This window comes from Ammospiza caudacuta, chromosome 2 (genome assembly GCF_027887145.1).
Source record: "Ammospiza caudacuta isolate bAmmCau1 chromosome 2, bAmmCau1.pri, whole genome shotgun sequence".
NCBI classification, from domain to species: domain Eukaryota; kingdom Metazoa; phylum Chordata; class Aves; order Passeriformes; family Passerellidae; genus Ammospiza; species Ammospiza caudacuta.
In genome coordinates, this window is record NC_080594.1 from 90,350,824 (window position 1) to 90,370,103 (window position 19,280).

A 19,280-nucleotide genomic window follows, 5' to 3' on the forward strand; every position below is an offset into this window, starting at 1 on the left:
CCAGAATTACACTGTGACCCAGAACAATAAAGTGGAGCTGTAATGGAGACGAACTGCATTGTTCTATTAATAAAATATAAAGGTTTTATTGTTATTGGGAAAGATTGATTGCATCAAATCAATACCATGTCACAGTATATTAATGTTTTTCTTCACTAATGAAAAAACAGGGCCTGTTGTGATTACACTCTCTTACTACCCATTTGAAAAATATAATGGGCTGGTGATAATGAAGATTGCACCTTGCAATTTTACTCCTTGATAGATGCTTGATCCTGGGGAAGTGCTAGTAAGTCACCTGTGCTTTCAGAAAAGTCAGCAGGAGAGGAAGGTATCTAACCTATACGAAAATGCTGTGAAAACCCCCCTGAATGGATTCCACAGTCCCTGCTTCCCACAGAAAAAAACTGGAAAAAGCCATTGGGGACCTTTGGAAAAGTCTTCAGCATGCTACATTTTCTGCGGTACTATATGCATGCCCAAAACTTGTCAAGTGACTGCTGCTTTACACAGTGATGTATTTGTCAGAAAGTTTCCATTATGGACACCAGAGTCTTGGTTTTGAAGCATGAAATCCTCTTCCCTGAGCCCATGCAGTCCTTCAACAGCCCACCCAAGGACCCTGCCCTGAGACCAACAGAGAGCAGCTCTTCTCCCCCACAGATACCTGTCCTCCTTGCTGCATAGATGGCCAATTAGTGTCAACTGGAATGTGCTGTTTTTAGTGATGTGGACCTTTGTTGCCTAGGACCTGGACTGAGCCTGATTGATTGCATTTAATATAGTGTCTGTGCTTGTTTGGGGAGGATATGTAACATCTGCATAATGGCAACAGTTGGAAAAACAGGTATTGTGGAACTGTTGATATTTTTGTGAATTTTAACATGAATTTAGCATCAGCTAGTATAACACTGAATAAATTAAATGGATTACTTTGCCAAGAGATCCTTTAAAAGTGTTAATTAACGATAAATCAATAAAAACTATTCAACATGAAAATCAATTACATCCCTGTTTACATTATTTAACTCCAAACATTTCTGTTTTGTGTGCTTGTAATTAGCAAGCTATAAAAGATGCCATAAATAGGCGCATAATGAGAGGAACTGTTTATAAATGATAATTGGTATTCATTCCCACTGAGCTAAAGGTTATGTGATTACAAACTGTTGCACAGAAAGGGTTAAATCCCTTACAGATTGAAGGTTTTGCAGTACACAGCTCTGGAGAAACCTTTCCCACAAAAGGCCCCCAATGGAAGAATGCCCTTGCACATGAGTGCTGATGGAAAGAGTAACATCTACAAGGTGTTTCTTAAAGCCTATTTACATCCATTTAGGAAACATTGGGGGAAAAAATCCACCCTTTGGGTAGTGGTGGAGGCAACAAGAAAAAAACCAGAACCTCGCACGAGAAATTCAATATTAATAAAACTTATGATCCAAACAACATCTCTACAAAGTCCAAAGGAAAGATACTAACATTGAAATGCTACCAAAAATCTGGATGAGTATCCTGTTAACAAAGCTGAGGACAGGACAAATGACACAAGGGTGTTTTCTGTCATGATGGGTAACAAGGATGTTACTCTACCCAATACCTCCTTCAAAGATTAAGACCAAAGGCTTTCACAGTGGGCTAAAAGGGGATAACAAGATCTTCAAGCAGCAGCCAGAAGCCCAAAACACTGAGTAGCAGCCTGTAGCTCCAGAAGGTAACACTGGATTATTTCCTACAACACACAGAGATGAAAAAACTTTCCTGGGGAGAAACAACCTCTCACTAATCCCTAATGCTGAGAGCAGCCTTCTGAGTTTTAGAGACTGAGACTGATCTAAACTCAACAGGTAAAAAACCCCATGATTTGGAGACCAGAGGCTTTCTGCTAACGGCTTTTGCTAGTCTAAGGATGTCACCAACATCTGACAGTTTTGGCTTTGACAGTGTCTCCTCCCCAGGAAAAGAAACCTCAGCCTTTCACTGTAACTGATACTGTGAGGGCAACAAGCATCAAGAACCCTTGACTGAGCCAGTCTGACCAGTGAGCAGCTGGTGATAAGACAGCAGAGTCAAATAACCTATCTGCAAATCCAGAACTAGACCATTTTCCTACCTTGTCTGGGCATAGGTGATACTGCCTTGCCTTGGCTTTCCAGTGATTTAGAACACTTATATTGCACTGCTTTCCCTGATTTGCACAGAATACAACTGCTTCACAGAATAGATGGATCAGAAATGAGTTTGAAAAAAATTATCTATTATGTGTAAGGAAGAGAGCCTTACATGGTTTTGACAATGATAGCTCAGCCTCATTGGAAAGAACACAAAAGCCATATTCTGATCATAGTAATTATGACCTGGACACCTTGGGCAAATGCCCAAGAGGGTTATAATTTGCTATTGAAAACCCAAAGCATTATCAATTAAAAAAAACAATTGTATCCATCTGCATCTTCAAATCAATCCATTGATACCTCTGGTCAGATCAGGTGGATTCTCTTAAAACCCACATGGAGGCTGATAAATAGCACAATTCTTCAAGCTACAGTGAAAACCTTGGCAGAGTTTTATTGTGCTTTCAGGATTCCTGAAAGTCAAAAGAAAAATCCAGGCATACTGTGGTCACTGACAGACTGATGGGAACACATTCACTGCAAACCTACTGAAACCTGTTTTCTAAACATATTGCAGTTAATAGTGTAAAATTTCAACTAAAATGTCAGGGCTGGATGTCTTAGAGCTCACTTAGATGCAGGAACTTACATCTAAGTTCCTTCCAGCTAGGAATGTACATGACACCACATATACATCAAGGTACAAATATATATACCAATGTATACATACACATGCATGTATGTGTGTACATGCCACACAAAAGAACTCTAGAAGTTTCCTGGAAATGCCCAAAGTAACCAAACAAGTGTCAAATGTTATCAACAATAGCCTTAATATGGGAACCAATAAATTCAGCACATCTATAAAGTTGCAGAATAGAGAAATACCTTCCTTATTTTTCCTGCCCCTTCTTTCCTATATCCCACTGAAAAAAAAAAAAATGACCACTGATTGACTGCAAGCCCATATCAGTCCTCTTTTCTGGGAGCTAGGCAGGAGCCAGGCACTGTCTCATGCTCCCTTACCCCCAGAGTGAAGATATCTCCACACCTGTAAAACCATCCATCCCAGGGAATGGCAGCTTCCCAGCACTAGTCCCTGCTTTCCTGTGGGCACCATGAGAGCACCCTACCATTTGGGCAATCACAAAGACCAGGAGCAGGAGAATAAATGATGTCCCAGGTTTGGGGGAGAGCTACTGGTAGTTCCCAAGTAACTGTATTGTACTTGTTAACATTTTTTTATGGAAGTCACACTGGTCCTTCAGTCTTGGAGGACAAAAGGTTTGCTTTAAATGATCATAGTTCTTTTTCTTTTGGCATTTCCTTTTCATATTCTCTCAAGGTATCCACTTTTAGAGAAGATATTGCATCTGAATGTCACAATGCTTTCTGATTTTCTTTTTGCCGTCACTGTTACAAGTAGCAGTGAAATACAGAAAGAATTTAGAAAGAAAAACTCGTCTCAGCTTTCCCAGATTTTCTGTCTGGAAAAGCACATTTGTCCTTCCAGTAAGCACACATTTCCCACCTGCTGGCATTGAGCCCTCCCACACAGCTAGTGGACCACCATGTCTTTAAGGTGTTTGTGAGTTTTCACAGAAAGGTTATGTTGCCCTTAGGTTTGGTTTGGGTTGATTTCCAAAACTTTCACTGGAAAGCTTCAAAAAAAGCCTTTAGGATTTTTTTTTTAATGATCCTCCACTTAAAAACAGGTTATTTGGTCTCTGGAGAAAGAAATGTTCAGTGTAGCCCCATTTAATTTTAAATGGAAGCTAAATGGAGAGAAAATCCCTAATACTGCTTACAGACATTTCCATCTAGGTCAAGTACAACAAATCTGCATTTTTGAGCAGCAGAGCCAGCTCTCTGTCCCTGTTGAGAATGGCAGGTCTTGTGGCACCCTGAATTATAACAACACATACAGAAAACAGGAGTGCACTTGGAAAGCCTTTCAGCTGAGAAGCCACATGCTTCCCTTTTGTTATATGATCTTGATGAATTTATTGCTGTGGCTTTTATTCATGTTTCAGGGCGTTGAATCCTTTAAACTTGTTAGTATTTTCCCTTTTTTATTGTTCTCTGCCGCCCTTTGCTGTTTTATTTTATTCTTTTGTTCCCCGGTGTAACTGAAGGTAATGCAGTTCTGGGCCTATTACCCTCAGTCACTTTGATCTGGCAGTGGATATCAACAAAGAAGTTATTTGTTCTCAACACATTAAACCCTTCTGTGGAGCTTTTTACAAATTCTGTTTTGCAACTTTGATAGGGGCTGGAACGAGTTGTCAGGTAGGAAAGGCAGGGGAGCACAAAGATCTCTCCAAAAGCCAGGCTATGAATGGTGTCATCTTGCTGCTTCACTTTCAAAGGTGGCTCATAGGGGTTTGTTGAATAGGAGTCGTTTGACAGCAGACATCTGAATTTGTATCACAGTCTCTAAGACACCTTTATAAGAACTTTGAATATCTTAGTCGACTCCTGAGGATCAAAGCTTCCTATGTAATAAATCTATCATGGGTTACTCAGGGAGATTTTCAGCTTTGGTAACAATGGCAGCTGATTTGCTTCACATAAAAAGCTACCAATAGAATGTAAGGGTTGTGATCAATACTTTAACTAGCAATATAAAAATCTATCTGAAACCCAGGAATTATATTATGGTCTCATCCTTTACTTTATAAACCATCTCCTATAATTTGAAGACATGCATGCATTAAGTATTGCTTGAAATACATTAAATTTTGATTTTTCAAATCAGAATACTAGAATAGTAAGTAGAATTGGCAGCATAAATGAATATAATGAATAAAACACAAAAAGCTCTTGGCTGGCTTTTGAATATAGCATTAGAAACAGAGAAACACACATTGTTTTACAGTGAACTACATTAAATATATTTGTTATGGGTTTGAAATACTCCAAATTATTTGTTATGTATGAGAGAGGATGCTCTGCATTTATGATAGATGATACCACATTGTCATCAATTGTCATGCTTTGTTTATAGGACTGAATAATTTGTAATCATCAGATTACTATGTTTAGTCTGCACTCTTTTTTTTTTAGAGAGTGTGTATTAAACAGATGTGATCCTTGTATCTTTTATTTATTTGTTTGTTTATGAAGGGAATGATGAGGGGCTCATTCTCCTGAGAATTAACTATTTGATGAAGGGTTTGGAGTTTCAGGTCCTGGTTCTTGTTGGAGAGGAGGGAAAGGCAAAACTACACTTGGGACCTGATTTTTGTGTGCCCATATTGTCACGTAAGGACATCAGGCAATAACACCAGAGAAAAATTAAAATGCAAAAGGATACATATATTCTAAAGGTTTCCTTAAGCTCTGTTTCCCTCTCCCCAGCCATACTTCCAGTAGCACTTCCAGAATGTTTTGTGTGCAGATGCCACTCCAAGCCCCTTGTAGCCCAGTTAGATATTAGGGCAGGGAGAAGATGGGGAAGTCACTCCAAAACACAGATTGTCCTGCACCATTTGCAGCAACAGGTGTTTTGTGAGGAACAGAATAAAATGTTCTTGGCAAAACCCTCTCTTTTTCTGATTCTTTTTCTGCTGGAAAAATACAACTGTGAAACAAGATCCTCTAATAAGGGTTGCAGGCAAAGACTTTTAACTATTTCTGCGCAGGTGAAGGCACAGATCTTACAGTCAAGAATCAGCTGGTTCAAGAGGCAGCTGCCTCTGCCTTTGAGGGTTACTGGGAAAATCCCTATTTAAGAGCAGCTCCTGCCTAGTATAAATTTTATATACATTTATGCTAGAAGCACAATGGGATTTTAAACACCTGCAGTCGGAAAAACAGCCAACAGTTATGGGATGAATACCTGCATCACTTTATCCATGGGGACTGTTTAGACACAGCAGCCTGTCTGCACAGATCACCCACATGGGTCTCGGGCTCTGCTACCCCTCCCTCACTGCCCCAGATGCCTTGTTGACAGCACCTAAATATAAATTCAAGATACAATGGGATTGCTCATTCCTAGAAAATAATTGCAAAACCAAACCACTGCCTTTGAAAAGGTGTGATATTGGTTCATTTGCTACCCAGAATAACTGTACCTCTAAGCTAAAGAAGAAAATAACAGCAAAAATGAGACAGAAGCCAAGCTTACATTTTCATTCTTATCTCTCTGTACCAACACTGTCTCAGAGGTTCCTGCTTGCATAGCAGCTGCTGAATTGCTACAGTTTACTGTCTAGCATATGAAAATAAACTAGCACTGATTTTGGCAATTTGCGTAAATGGTTGATGGATCTCTAGAGCAGAGACAGAAACTCTTAATCTGTGTCCACCCGTGCATCAGACGTCTCAGCTTCTACAAGGACTAACCATGGCAGACACTGCTGTGTGAACCTACCAAAAATCAACCATTGTGTCTCACTAGGGTTCAGAGCTCAATCAAAGCTACCAACACAAGAGATGTAACTTTTGGAAGTGGTATATCCTGCTGTTTGTTCAGAAGGAAAAGATTAAATCCAAGAGTCACAGCCAGCCCTCTGATGCTCTGGACTTGCTCCAACAGGCCTGTGTGCTTCCTGTGCTGGGACCCCAGAGCTGGATGCTGGTTCCAGGTGGGGTCTCACCAGGGTGGAGCAGAGGAGCAGAATCCCCTCCCTTGCCCTGCTGGACACACTGCTTTGGATGCAGCCCAGGATACAATTTTCTTTCTGGGCTGCAAGCTCACATTGCTGGGTCACATTGAACTTCTTGCCAGCCAGCGTCCCCAAGTCCTTCTCCTCAGGGCTGCTGTCAATCCATTCATCCCTTCACCTGTAGTTGTGCTTGGGATTGCCATGAGCCAAGTTTGAACAGGCCCACCTCTCAAGCCTGTCAAGGTCCTTTTCGATGGTATCCCTTCCCTTCAGCACACTGCTACCAGCACCCAGCTTGGTGTTGTCAGCAAACTTGCTGAGGGTACAGTCAATCCTACTGCCCATGTCACCAACAAAAATGTTAAACAGACGTCTCGACTGAAAATAGTCTGAAATAATCTGTACTTTGCATGCAAGCACATTACCATGAAAGCTTGTATAGCACTTCACAATCTAGATAAGTATTGGTGTATATATAACTTTAAATACAAGATATAGCTACAGTTCTATATGGGAAATACAGTATATTTTTAGGAAGGATAACAAAGAATACATTGTGCAGCATAAAGGGTTGGAAGCATTTTAGGTAGGCAGGATGGAACTCCCTCTGAAAATTACAGTACCAAGTGAAACAAGAGAAGTCCTAACAAACTCTAATACACACACATGCACACTCACTCTCAAAAATCTACAATGGGTATTCTGAAATCAAACATAAGGTCTGTCCACAAGATCTCAGCTTTTCAAAATTAGGCCTGCAGACATCAAAGCCTTCTCAGGCTCAGTCCTTCACAAGAGGGAAGCCAAGGCACAGTGCGTACTGGAGCAGCATTCCCAGGGCTTCCACTCATAGCAGCTGGGTCCAGCCAAGGGGAAGAGGTTTGCAATAACTCCATGGGAACTCTCCAAACAGCAGCCTGCACTGATGCCCAGAAATGCCTCTACCACATTTGGGGATGAAAAGTAGCCAAATGTTTCTGTCTGCTCACCCATTACCTGCACAGAGTCATGTAACACTTGTACATGGTGTTACAAAATGTTCCCATAATTTATTTGCCCACAAAATATGCAACAGGGAAAATTTATGGAGTATATTGGAGGCTGATGAGCAATTTCTTCAGAAATAAAAATGATAGCTAAATTTGGGATCTAATGTTTCAGATAATTAGCACCGCCTCAAAAATCAATATGAAATGCTGTAGAATTAGATATAAGAAAATACTTTTTCTTGCACACTCATACTTGCTTTAGCTAGACTTCTTGAAAGGCATAGAGGATGGCTTTGGAAAGGGGAAGGAAAACAAGATCAAACATTCCCACATCCTATCATAATGACCAAACAAATCTGGTTTATATGCTCTCACAAAAAGTTAAAAAGTTAACTGAATAACAAGTGCACTCCCCCAGCAAGGCAAACCAAATCTTTGACTTGTTTCACTCTTAAGGCTGGATATCACTGCTGCTGAGCAGATCTACTACAGGGACAGTGGAAGAGGGAATGTTGGTGAAAGGATGGTTTACACTCATTAAGGGTCTAAAATGTAATAGTTGATACAAAAGCAGTGTGTCTTCTGAGACAAACCATAAAAATACAATTATTATAATAGTGTTTAAATTACCAAAATATTTTGACATTTTTCCAGAGATAGTCTGTTTTCTGATATTTGCATATCTTTGACTCCAGAATACAGGCATATATAAGTACTGAGGAAAAGACAGCAAGTAATTATTTACTGATTAAGGAGTGGATGGGATTGAAGTTTCAAACATTAGCATTCCTATTTCACCCTCATCCTTCCAGATGAGGAAGGAGAAGACATGAAATAGAGTGTTCTCAACTCACAGAGATTCCTAATTCATGGCATTAATGCCATAAACTTCTCTTTGTTCTTTTGACTCACTGCCGTATCCTGGTAAGCTCAGGTCAGCCATGCTCAACTCACATTTACTTTGCTGAGGTGGTAAAGGTTACACAACTCCAATTTTTTTTTTTCCATTTCTAGGAGAAATGAATCCAAACTCAGCTAATTTGTATACAGCTCCAGGCAATATAAACATGGCTGGTTAGAATCATTTATATAGTATAAGCCTTTGTACTCCATACTTCATGGAAGTTAATAAGTAGGTGTCAAACTCTGAATTAAAATTCCCAGAAGAGGACACAGCACAAAGGACAATAAAAATGATTTTTAAATAATCATAGGGATAAATAGCATCCACTTCTGACAAATGTAAGTGCTGGCATAAAATGTTATTAGGCTACAGAGATTTTCTTTTGTTCAGGAAGTATGTTTTATTCTCCAGCAGTGTCATTCATCATCCTAATGAGCCCTCAAAATGTAAATTAAATAGCAAAGACTGATTCATTCAAAAACATCTTTGTGCTGTGTGTAAAACCTTTTTTCTACTTTTTTCTACTTTTATCCTTATATATTGGTCCATTCTTTCATTACAAAATAACCCCTCAGCCCTTGTATGCTTTAATGACCAAGTTCAAGCAAAGCATATTTTCAGTAAACACTGTTTATTCATTACTGCTTTTGGCGCAGTAATTAAAAAAAAATAAAAAACCAACCAAAAAAACCCAAAACCAAAACAAAACAAAAAAAAAACCAAAAAACCCAAAAACCCAACAAACCAACCAACTGACCAAAAAAAAAAATAAAAACAAAAACCCCAAAACCACAACACCTTGTTTTAAAATGTTGTCCTCCTTAAATTATATTTGATTCAGAAGATCTCAGAAACCTGTGTGTGCATGTGGTTTTTGTTTTATTCAGTGTCACTTAGTACAGGGAACCCTGAATGGAAAAGGATTAGTAGAAATTTCAAGCAGCTCTAATTTACTGAACCAAATACATTAACAACTAAGCAAACACTACATTTTTGCTAATGGCAGAAAAAAAGAAAAAAATCCAGGGTCGTGAGCTAAATTAGTTCAGATTTCTTATTATCTGTTGATAAGGACATTACACATTCTTACCAGGAATGTAGAAAAGAGGTTTCATACTTGACCTGAATTTATGCATGAGCACACACACAACAACAAGAGCGGCAAGGAACAGGGCTTCTCTGGAGCCAGTCCAAACAAAAATTGGAAAAAAACACAGGAAAAGCATGCCTGGTTTTGGTGTGATTAATCTCCAGTTATCTTGTTCTCTGCCTCTTCCCTTCTCTTTCTCTTCCTCTAATACTTCTCAAAAACATCTTCAGCTTATTTTGGGTCTATATATGTTTCTGTATGTAAAAAATGCAGATGAAAATATTGAGAGAGGAAAGTTTGCCTGATGACAAGAATGCTGTTATTAAACTGCACGTGGAAGACTTAAAACCCACAATCTTCAGAATAAATTACATCAAACCTCAGTGACATTATGCTTTTATGAGGTCGAAATGTTGGAGTGAGACACAAGGGGTTACAATGAAACCATCCAGCTGTGAATGAGGTAAGTACATGTATGGCGTCTTGCTGCCAGGGATCCAAAAAATGGCCCTAGACCAATACTGCTTTTATTGCAAACCCAAAGAGAGCTGAGTGATGCATTGGCATAATTGAGTTAAGAGAGCTTAGAGACAGGGTTAAGTGTTACAACTTGTGGCTAGAATATCTTTGATGACAGGTGACCTTTTGTAGGGTTTCTTCTGAAAAAGTTAAAATGGTGATTTATGAAAGTTCATGAAAGGTTCCATACTGCAACTGTTAGAGAGACCATATGTAATTAGGTTAAACTCCACTAAGCAGAAAGAAGAATAAAAAAAGATCAGTATTATGGCATGAAATATTATCACTTAAGAAAATTAAGCATCATGAACTCTAGCTGAGAGAGCTTAACAAACCATCTATCATTTATCTTTGAGTGCTGATTCAGAAATCAGACCGGCATTCACAACTGCAGTGATTGATTAAAATAAATGCATACAGTATAGTAATTTATAAATGAAGACAGTAATTTACAAATTAAGTAAAGACTTTATGCCTACAGAATAAGCTGCTGAAGCTGAAAATATATTTGAAGATACTTCAAACATACTCAACATGTCACAAAGAGTCACATGATGCTGCATCATCTGAATTTACACTTTGCTCAACTAATCTTCAAACTCAAGAGTATCTACTAGATGCAAAGCCTGCCTTTCACATCCTTGTGCATATATGATCCACCTAGGTACACTACCTGTATTTTTCCTAACTACCCTTTTCACTGATGGATTTAAATACCTCTTATTACCTAATTTTTTATGCTACAGTCAAAACACCGATCCTTGGATCCTATATACTGCATCAAATTAGAGTTTTTCCAGCCAGCTGTCCAAAACTGAAGCACAAAGCTACAGAGAGTCCAGAAAAATCTTCCTGTTAGACTTTAGTACACCCAAAAAGTCAGAAAAGAGAAAATAAAAAAATAAAACCTCTTTATTCTGACTCTCTATCAGCCAGAAAACAGTGCATTTCATTATAGTACTATAAAAATATTGTAGATTCATGATTTTACAGCTCATCCACAATACCACAATTTTAATGGCATAGTTAGAAAAGAACAGGATGTAACAGCTTTTCTGTTTGCTTTTCTCTTTTTCCTTTTCATGTTTTTCTCTTTTTTTCCTTTCCTTTCCTTTCCTTTCCTTTCCTTTCCTTTCCTTTCCTTTCCTTTCCTTTCCTTTCCTTTCCTTTCCTTTCCTTTCCTTTCCTTTCCTTTCCTTTCCTTTCCTTTCCTTTCCTTTCCTTTCCTTTCCTTTCCTTTCCTTTCCTTTCCTTTCCTTTCCTTTCCTTTCCTTTCCTTTCCTTTCTCTTTTATCAGTGTTGATTTGATTTATAAAATCTAACAGAAATAGCAACAAAGGAAAAGTTAATTGAACTGTTCTGCCCTTGAGGCTTGCTCCCAAAGATCCTGGCTTTCTTCAGTGTCATGGAGGCCTCAATGCTTCCTGCAGCAGATGGAAAGGCTACATGAAAATTAGCTGTTGGTGCCACACAGAACTAACAACCTCTGCTCTTCCTTGGCACCTGCAGCCCTTTAAAACACACCCTAAAATAAATGTTGTCATTTGGGGCCGAGGTATGGTCCTGACACAGTGGACTGTTATGCAGAGTTCATCTTGCTGGCAATGATTACAGTGTTGACAACAATGATGGAAGCAAAATAGATCAAAACACAAAGAAAGTAGCAGAATTAAACTTCTCTGTGGAAAATGCTCCCATCTCCCCTGAGCTCGTGCATCTGTTCCTTGGCTGGTTTCATGTGCTGCTTCTTGTTACATGGGAGCTCTTTGTAAATCTCACTCTGGCAGCAGTAGCTATGGCTCCTTGAGTGGAGGGGTTTCTAGGTTGCACAGACTCCAAAAATCACTATTACAAAGGGAATTGGGCAGAAAAGAGAAGGAGTGAGAAGAAAAAATAATGCAGTGTGTTTAACAGCTTTTGCTGTCCTGAAAGTCACAAACCTCCTCCAAATATCCTTTTTACAGCACAAAGGAGTTAGAAACAAAACCCATCAAGAATGGGTAAAATGTGAATGATCAAGAATAAATAGATTTGGAGAGTGCTGAAGGATGCTAATGAACATTGAATATGTCAGACAACCCTTTTTTCCTTATTACAGTTGACATTGTGCTCAGCTCACTTTGCCATCCTATTCTTGCATGTTGTGAAATGAGTGCTCACAGAATTAAAAACATGGATTCTGCTTCAAGTAACATGCATGTAGTTAATTCAGTAATAAATTACACCTGATAATATATTCCTTGAAATATTTGTAATATGCTTTCTGTCTATACATGCTATTTTCACTGTATCTACACTTTATTGAAGATTTTCCATATGTTGAGTAATTGTATGAATGCCTATATGCATGGTAATGCTTGAGGGATACTGCAAATATGTGTCTAATGATTCTTAGTTCAGTCAAAAAAAATGCTGTATTATTTGAGAAATAGTTCAGGACCATATAATGAAACATCAAATCACAGTGCATGGGAAGAAAATTAAGATTGTCATTAAGATTGCCATTGCAAAATTGAGCTGCTCCTCGGTTCTGAAGAGCAGCTCAATTTTGAGGACTTCATTTTCAAGTAATTTTGTTCAAGAACAGATAAGTAAGCAGAAGGGAAGAAGCAGGTTCTATCCCCAAAACATTTTGCCATTGAAATGGACTCAAGGAACACCATGCACAGAGAGGAACAAAACATACCAGAGTACTGAGTGGGCTGGAGACTGGCTTGGACTTCTAAGCCTTTCTAGAGTTTACTTTTAGTAAATAAACATCTCAGTGGATGCTGCAGGCTAAATGAATTCCCTGGAGATCCTGAATAAAGAAAGAAGTGTGACCTTGAGTGTCATTTCATCACAGTCCATTGTCCACAGTGACAGGTAGAGGGGCAGGAAACACAGTGTCCCCACTGGAGCAGGGAATTCAGCTCACCAGGGACAAGTGAAGAAGAGAACAGGAACAAGCTTCTCAGTGGCTTTGAGGGGGAAAAGAAGAAGTGTAACTTTGATCTGGTAGGTCAGAAATGAGCTGAGGTTGCTGGTGGTCTTCGTGAGGGGTGTTTGCAAGAGCAGAATGAAAATACCTTGCCATGAACCAGGAGATGAGACACAGCAAGGCAGGGAACTGGCAGGGCTAGATGTGCTCTGTGAAGGCAGGACCCTTATAAAGCATGAATCAAAGCAGCATCCTGGCTTGCTCTCAGGTGGACAGGATGAGAGGAAGAGTCAGATTGGTGCTGCAATACTTCCAGCTGAAGCACATCAGAAACATAATTTTTTTTCCTGGCAGATTTCCACTTGCTGCCTGATTGCCCAGGTTTTTGCAATGCAATTACATGATTTAATAAAAAGCATGGTTTTGCCACAGAGCCATTAGCAAACTGAGTCTCTAATATCTCCACCCCTCTTGAGCCACAGGTCATTCATTGGCAAAATCCATTTTCTCCCAGACATGACAGTACACGTGGCAGAATCTGGCCCTTTGTAACGTAACACTGATAAAAGCAGAGGCATTTCTAACTTTGGCTGCAACCCAGTCCTACAGTCATGCTCATATGTTCGTGCATTTCATTAAAGGTGATGCATGAAATCACTTAGTGTACTTGACTCCTTTAAATACCTTGACAGAGAGGTAAGTAGATTATGAGTTATTTTTCTGTATAAGCAAGAGCCATATCTGAATATACACACTGATGTGGCATTAAATTCATATGTATGCAATGAAGAATGATTGTTTTTACAAATTTAATTACATGACTCTTATACTAAATATTTTTCATGAAAAACAGGCAAGAGAATAAACAAAATGGCATCAAATAGCTCACTGCCTGAAGGCTGTAAGAAACAATCTATACAGAGACTTTTAAAAATACAGGCAGTATTTTTGATAAAATTATGTGCCAGTTCAAGGACCACTTTTCTTCTTCAGCACACACAGTCAAGTCTTCTGGAATTCATGACCACTCAAAGCCTTTAATGAAACTTGAGCACATTAGTCAGAATAACCTAATCGCTCTGTCTTTGAAGATAAACTCCATTTTTCTTGCTCGTTCCCACATATAAGGAAATGCAGAAACACTAGAAGTGTCATCATCATGTAAGACACTTGCTATTAAATCTATTCTCTACACAAGGCTGACCTGATGTACGTTTCAGAAATCTTTCTCTTTGTCTGCTCTAATCCATCAGAATCCTTTCATTTATACATCAAAACTGTATTTTTTAAGTAAGGCTGTCACTTTTAAGGCATGCATCTTTTCAGGAAAATGTCAGGGATGTTATACTTGGGTGTCCTTCTGCCCAAGAGGCCAACAGAGCCTGAACAATGAAGCAAACAAGACAGCTAATCAATAGCAGTCACAGCACTATTTTTTATCCTCCAACATCTTCATTTTCGAGTTGGTACACATCATTACAACAGGAAAACAGGACAGTCAATCTCCATTAAGTTCAAGCACTGCATGAAAGAATTAATTTGGCTGCCTTAAAATGATGATACAACTGCATGCCCTTAAACCTTTTAAATTTATACTAAATTTAAAGAAAATACTTGGATAGGCAGATTGGCTAGATATGAAGGCAGGGGGATATTGACTTGTTTTTTCCTGTTGGCACCATGTATTTCTTACAGTGACGACTTCTCTGAGCACTGGAATATATCCTGTAAATTTTTTTTAAGGCTTTGGTATAAAGCAATTTCACAAGTACCTGTGTAACTAATCAGATTGAAGGTTCATGATGCCAATTTCTCAGAAGTATGTCAGTGGCACTGAGTCTTGTTGCTAGCTCTAAAAAATATCCTTTAGATTTGGGATTTTCAAGGAGCCCAGGGATTTAGTTGTCCATAAGCCATTCATATACGAGTGATGGGGTCAAAACTCCCTTTGGCTATTTTGACAAATCCATTTCAAGTAACTACTCATTTTCACATTTAATTTGAGTTCAAAGCAGTCAAAGTTATGATTCTCCCCCTCCTCCACACCGACTGCTTTCCGTATCTGGCACTGAACACTGACCTTATGTCATTTGCACCTGTATGCATATATGCATATGAATACACATGCAAACACATACAGGCAGAACCACAGAAATGGGCTGGCATATGGCAGGAACCCTTGCTGGTGCTCCAAACACACATGCTGGCACTTGCCGCAGAGGGAGTGGGGGAGAAATGAAAAGCATGCAGAGACTTCTAAGTCTCCCTCCCCATACATCTGTTAACATCCTTTTATTTCCTATATTTAATGGAGAATTGCATACACAACAACTTGGTCTAGTACAACCTTTCAGCACCTGACACACTGAACTGCAAGGGGAATATTCTTCACTCAGCCAGCTTCAAAATAATTTTGTGTCCAGGGCTATTTCAAAGTAAAACTGAGTTGTCTTTCAGTTACTAAATTATGATGTGGTTCTGCTTGATCAGACATCATGATTTTAACTGAAAGTGAGATATCCATTAATTTATAAATAGCACCATGTTTCAAAATTTCAGCCAATTTTGAATCTATTGGTAAATAGATTTTTCTTTTGTTTTGAGGAATTAAGCAATCAGTCTATAGGCATGAACTTTGTGAAACAAGACTTAAGAGAAACTGAGAAATGTTCCTGTCAGAAAGTTTACTCTAGATCTGCCAATGTATGCAGGAATTTCTGGTGGTACTTTATTTAAAAATTTCAAAATATATTTGATTCTCAGCAGATTTATAACTGACATTAGAGATAGAAGACAAGCAAATAAGACAGAACTTATCAGTTCTTTGAAGGAGCAGCACAGCAAGAAAGGCCTCTGGGAAAGAGCATTGCAACATTTGGAGAGAAAATCTCCATCATGTAACAGCCATTCTGAACGTTTTTCAGTCTATTTTCTCTCTTCTGTCCTCTGGCAAGTTTTTTCTCAATATTAGATTCAGCATAAAAATACTTGTAGACTGGCCTCATGTACTCTCTTGTTTCTAGCTCCAGGACATTACAATCACATCCCGATGTTTTTGGAACTTCCAGAAAGTTATCTGCTCCCAGATCTTTCTTCAGTAAATCAATTCTCTTCTAGCTTTACAGCTTGAAATAGGCTGGCGGTTTTGTTGGGGTATTTTTGTTTGTTTCAATATTATATATCCCTGACTATGCAAAAAAGTGAAGGTCATGATTAACCTGTTGTCTACATTAAGTTTGTGAAATTACTAAGTTTAAAACCCCACACGTATTTTAGTTTTCATCTGGATCAGAACTTTTAAGTAAAACATTCCTGGTTTTCATATAAATTCTGAAAATGGATTTTAATTACACTGTCTTTTGAAGGGAAGTGATTTTCTGGTTTACACAAATGGAATTAAGCTATGGAATTCTCTTTCTGTGGAGAAAATTAATCTTTTGGCAGGTCTAAAGGAGGTGGAAATGTTCAGTGAGATAGTTCTCTCTGGATGATTTCATGATTATCAGGGGATGTAGCTAGAAAAGAATGAAAAAAAGAATGAAAATAGAAAACATTGGGAGCTTTTTAATATTAGATGGTCTTGTTGAATACTTCAGTACCAGGAAACAGTGAAAAGCCCTTGGAGAGAATTTTATTCACAAAAGACCTCTGCTTTACTGAGTCTCACCATAGTACCTACCAACCTATGGCCAGAGCTTGTGCGGAGTTTACACATCTTTTGGCTCACATCCCAAATATGTACACAACCACTGAGCCTTTTCATTTTTGCTCTTAATAGGAGTGTTGGAGAGAACTACACTTCCATCAAGGAACCATGAACAGACACCATTAGTTCTCACTGGTGGCAGATTGTGTTTCTGAGTGATGCCAATGGAAAGCAGGACAGACTTGTTTGAGGCAAGGATTGAACAGAGTGACAGCTGAAGGACTGACAAACCAAGTTAAAGGACTTGCTACCAGTTATTTTTCTGGTGAATTTTGGTGAAGAATGTTCAAGATTTAAATCTAGATGTGCTTCAAGAACATCAAGGCAGTTCAGAAATGAGCACATTTATCCCAGCAAGAAAGGAACTGGCTGGAAATAGTAACTTTTCAAACTTCAAACTATGGCTTGCTTTTCTGTCAGTTTCTACAAATTTTTTTCAGGTCTCAAATACTCTGCTACTGGAAAGGTCATTCTTCCAAGATAACTTCCCTAAGGAGGTCTGCTCTTTTATATAAAACATGCAGATGCAGGCACCCCTCTACACGTATTTCAAATTTACATTCAATTTTTTCTGCCCAGCCGAATAACATGGGCAATATTCAGTGTTTGGCCAGGATACAAAACAGTGGGAAAGCTGACTTATACCTTGATTTTTCCACTTATCCCCTTCACTCCACTTATCCTCCTTATGCTCCAAAGGGACAGCAGAGTCACATGGAATTTTTCAAGCAAGGTGGTCCAACTATTAGTCCATCTTTGACAAATCTTGGGACGACTATGCCACAACTCAAGGCACATAAGCATGGTAAGGCAAGGCTGCTATAGACCCCTGATGGCCTCCTCCTGTCTCCTTGTGTCCACCTAGGATCAACCTGCACTTCTTGGTGACTGCTAAATCGAGGCTTTCCCAACCATGCCTGCCCCAAGCTGGTTTAGTCAAACCTCTCTTCCAAATTCTGATACAGTGGGCTCCTCTCAGCTTAGCACAACTGAAAAAGTGAGTTTTTCTCTGCTATACAATCCAAACACTGTTTCAGTGAGATTCCCCAGACTGGTAAAACCACATTGCCCTCAGAAACTCCCTCAAATCTTATCTTTTTCATCCAGTTTTTGTATTTTAAAAGCTTCCAGGGATAGAGAGAGAAAATTTTCTTCCTTACATGTGCATAAATCCTGTTGATGCTTACAGGAATTAGATCTGTTCATTGGATGAAATATGTAACCTGTTGTGTGCTATTTTATTTTCTTTCAGGTCACTCATCCCTTTCACCCTTGTATCAAAATAATTGTAGCAATGCATGACTCAGAAACATCTTTGCTGTCATACAAAGTGGATGTCAACAGTATCAGTATAAAAAAAAAATTACACTTTATGTGCTTTCAAATGCAGAGATGGCATGAAAAAGAACACATAGAGATGTGCTATGCATCATTTAAAACCAGATACACTCTTCTGTAAAAATTGTTGTCACTGACTGTGTTAGATGTGTGGTTTTTTCCCCTTTTGCTTTTTAAACTAAAGCATTTACACTTTAAGCTTTTTGGTTTTGCTTTGCAGGTTTTGGGGTTTTTTGAAACAAAGGTCACTTACTTAGCAACAGATAAATAAAAATTCAAGCATCCCCAGAAAAATCAATAAAGGTACTAAAAATCTAAGTTGATAATAAATTTTTGTTCCCCCTTCACATAGCTCAGGAATGTCAGTATTTACTGGAACCACTATAATATCAGATATTTCAGAAGAGTATTGATTTTGCCACTGAAGTGTGACTAAAGGGATAAATAAACTGCTCTTGGGGTCAATCGATTCATTTATCTTTGCTGTTATTTTATAAGAAGTCAAAGAAGCATAAACTTTGATAAATAAATGTTATCATGAAGAAATACTACCCATATGAAGATTTTGAGAACAATAGGAACATATTTGGACTGCTGGCACTGAGCTGAAAAATCAGGATTATATTTATGCTGCTTTGAGTATTAAAGAGGAGGACAAAATATGACTTTCCACCATTGATGCACAATGCCTCGTTTGCAATTCTGAATGTGGCTTGGTGAATTAGGATGAGCATTACCGTATATAAAGTGAAATATAACCCCAAGATAGGAAATACATGACAGGGAAAAGGGAGAAAAGCCTTTATTTTTACATTTGCAATGAGTCTGAATCACAGTTGTACTGATGCATTCTGCTTTAAAAAAATAAAAGACATGTAATAACAGCCAATATATTCAAGTTGATAAGTAATGAGAATGCTCTGAAGTGACTTTATACAGCTTTAATTGCAAGCAGGATAATAGCTACTTCAAGAAGTCACAGGGATATTATAAAAATTACAGTGCAAAAGTCACGCAGAGCCCGCTACATTGTGATTATGATGTGAATTTAAGGTGGTAAGAGACTATTTGAACAAATACAAGGTTT

General features: G+C 38.5%; 1 protein-coding gene across 1 annotated transcript in view; it reads right to left on the bottom strand.

The window, feature by feature from the left end:
• The window catches only part of AFF3 (ALF transcription elongation factor 3), a 266,456-nt gene that overhangs the window by 173,449 nt on the left and 73,727 nt on the right, over window positions 1–19,280 (bottom strand). The window lies entirely within an intron of this gene.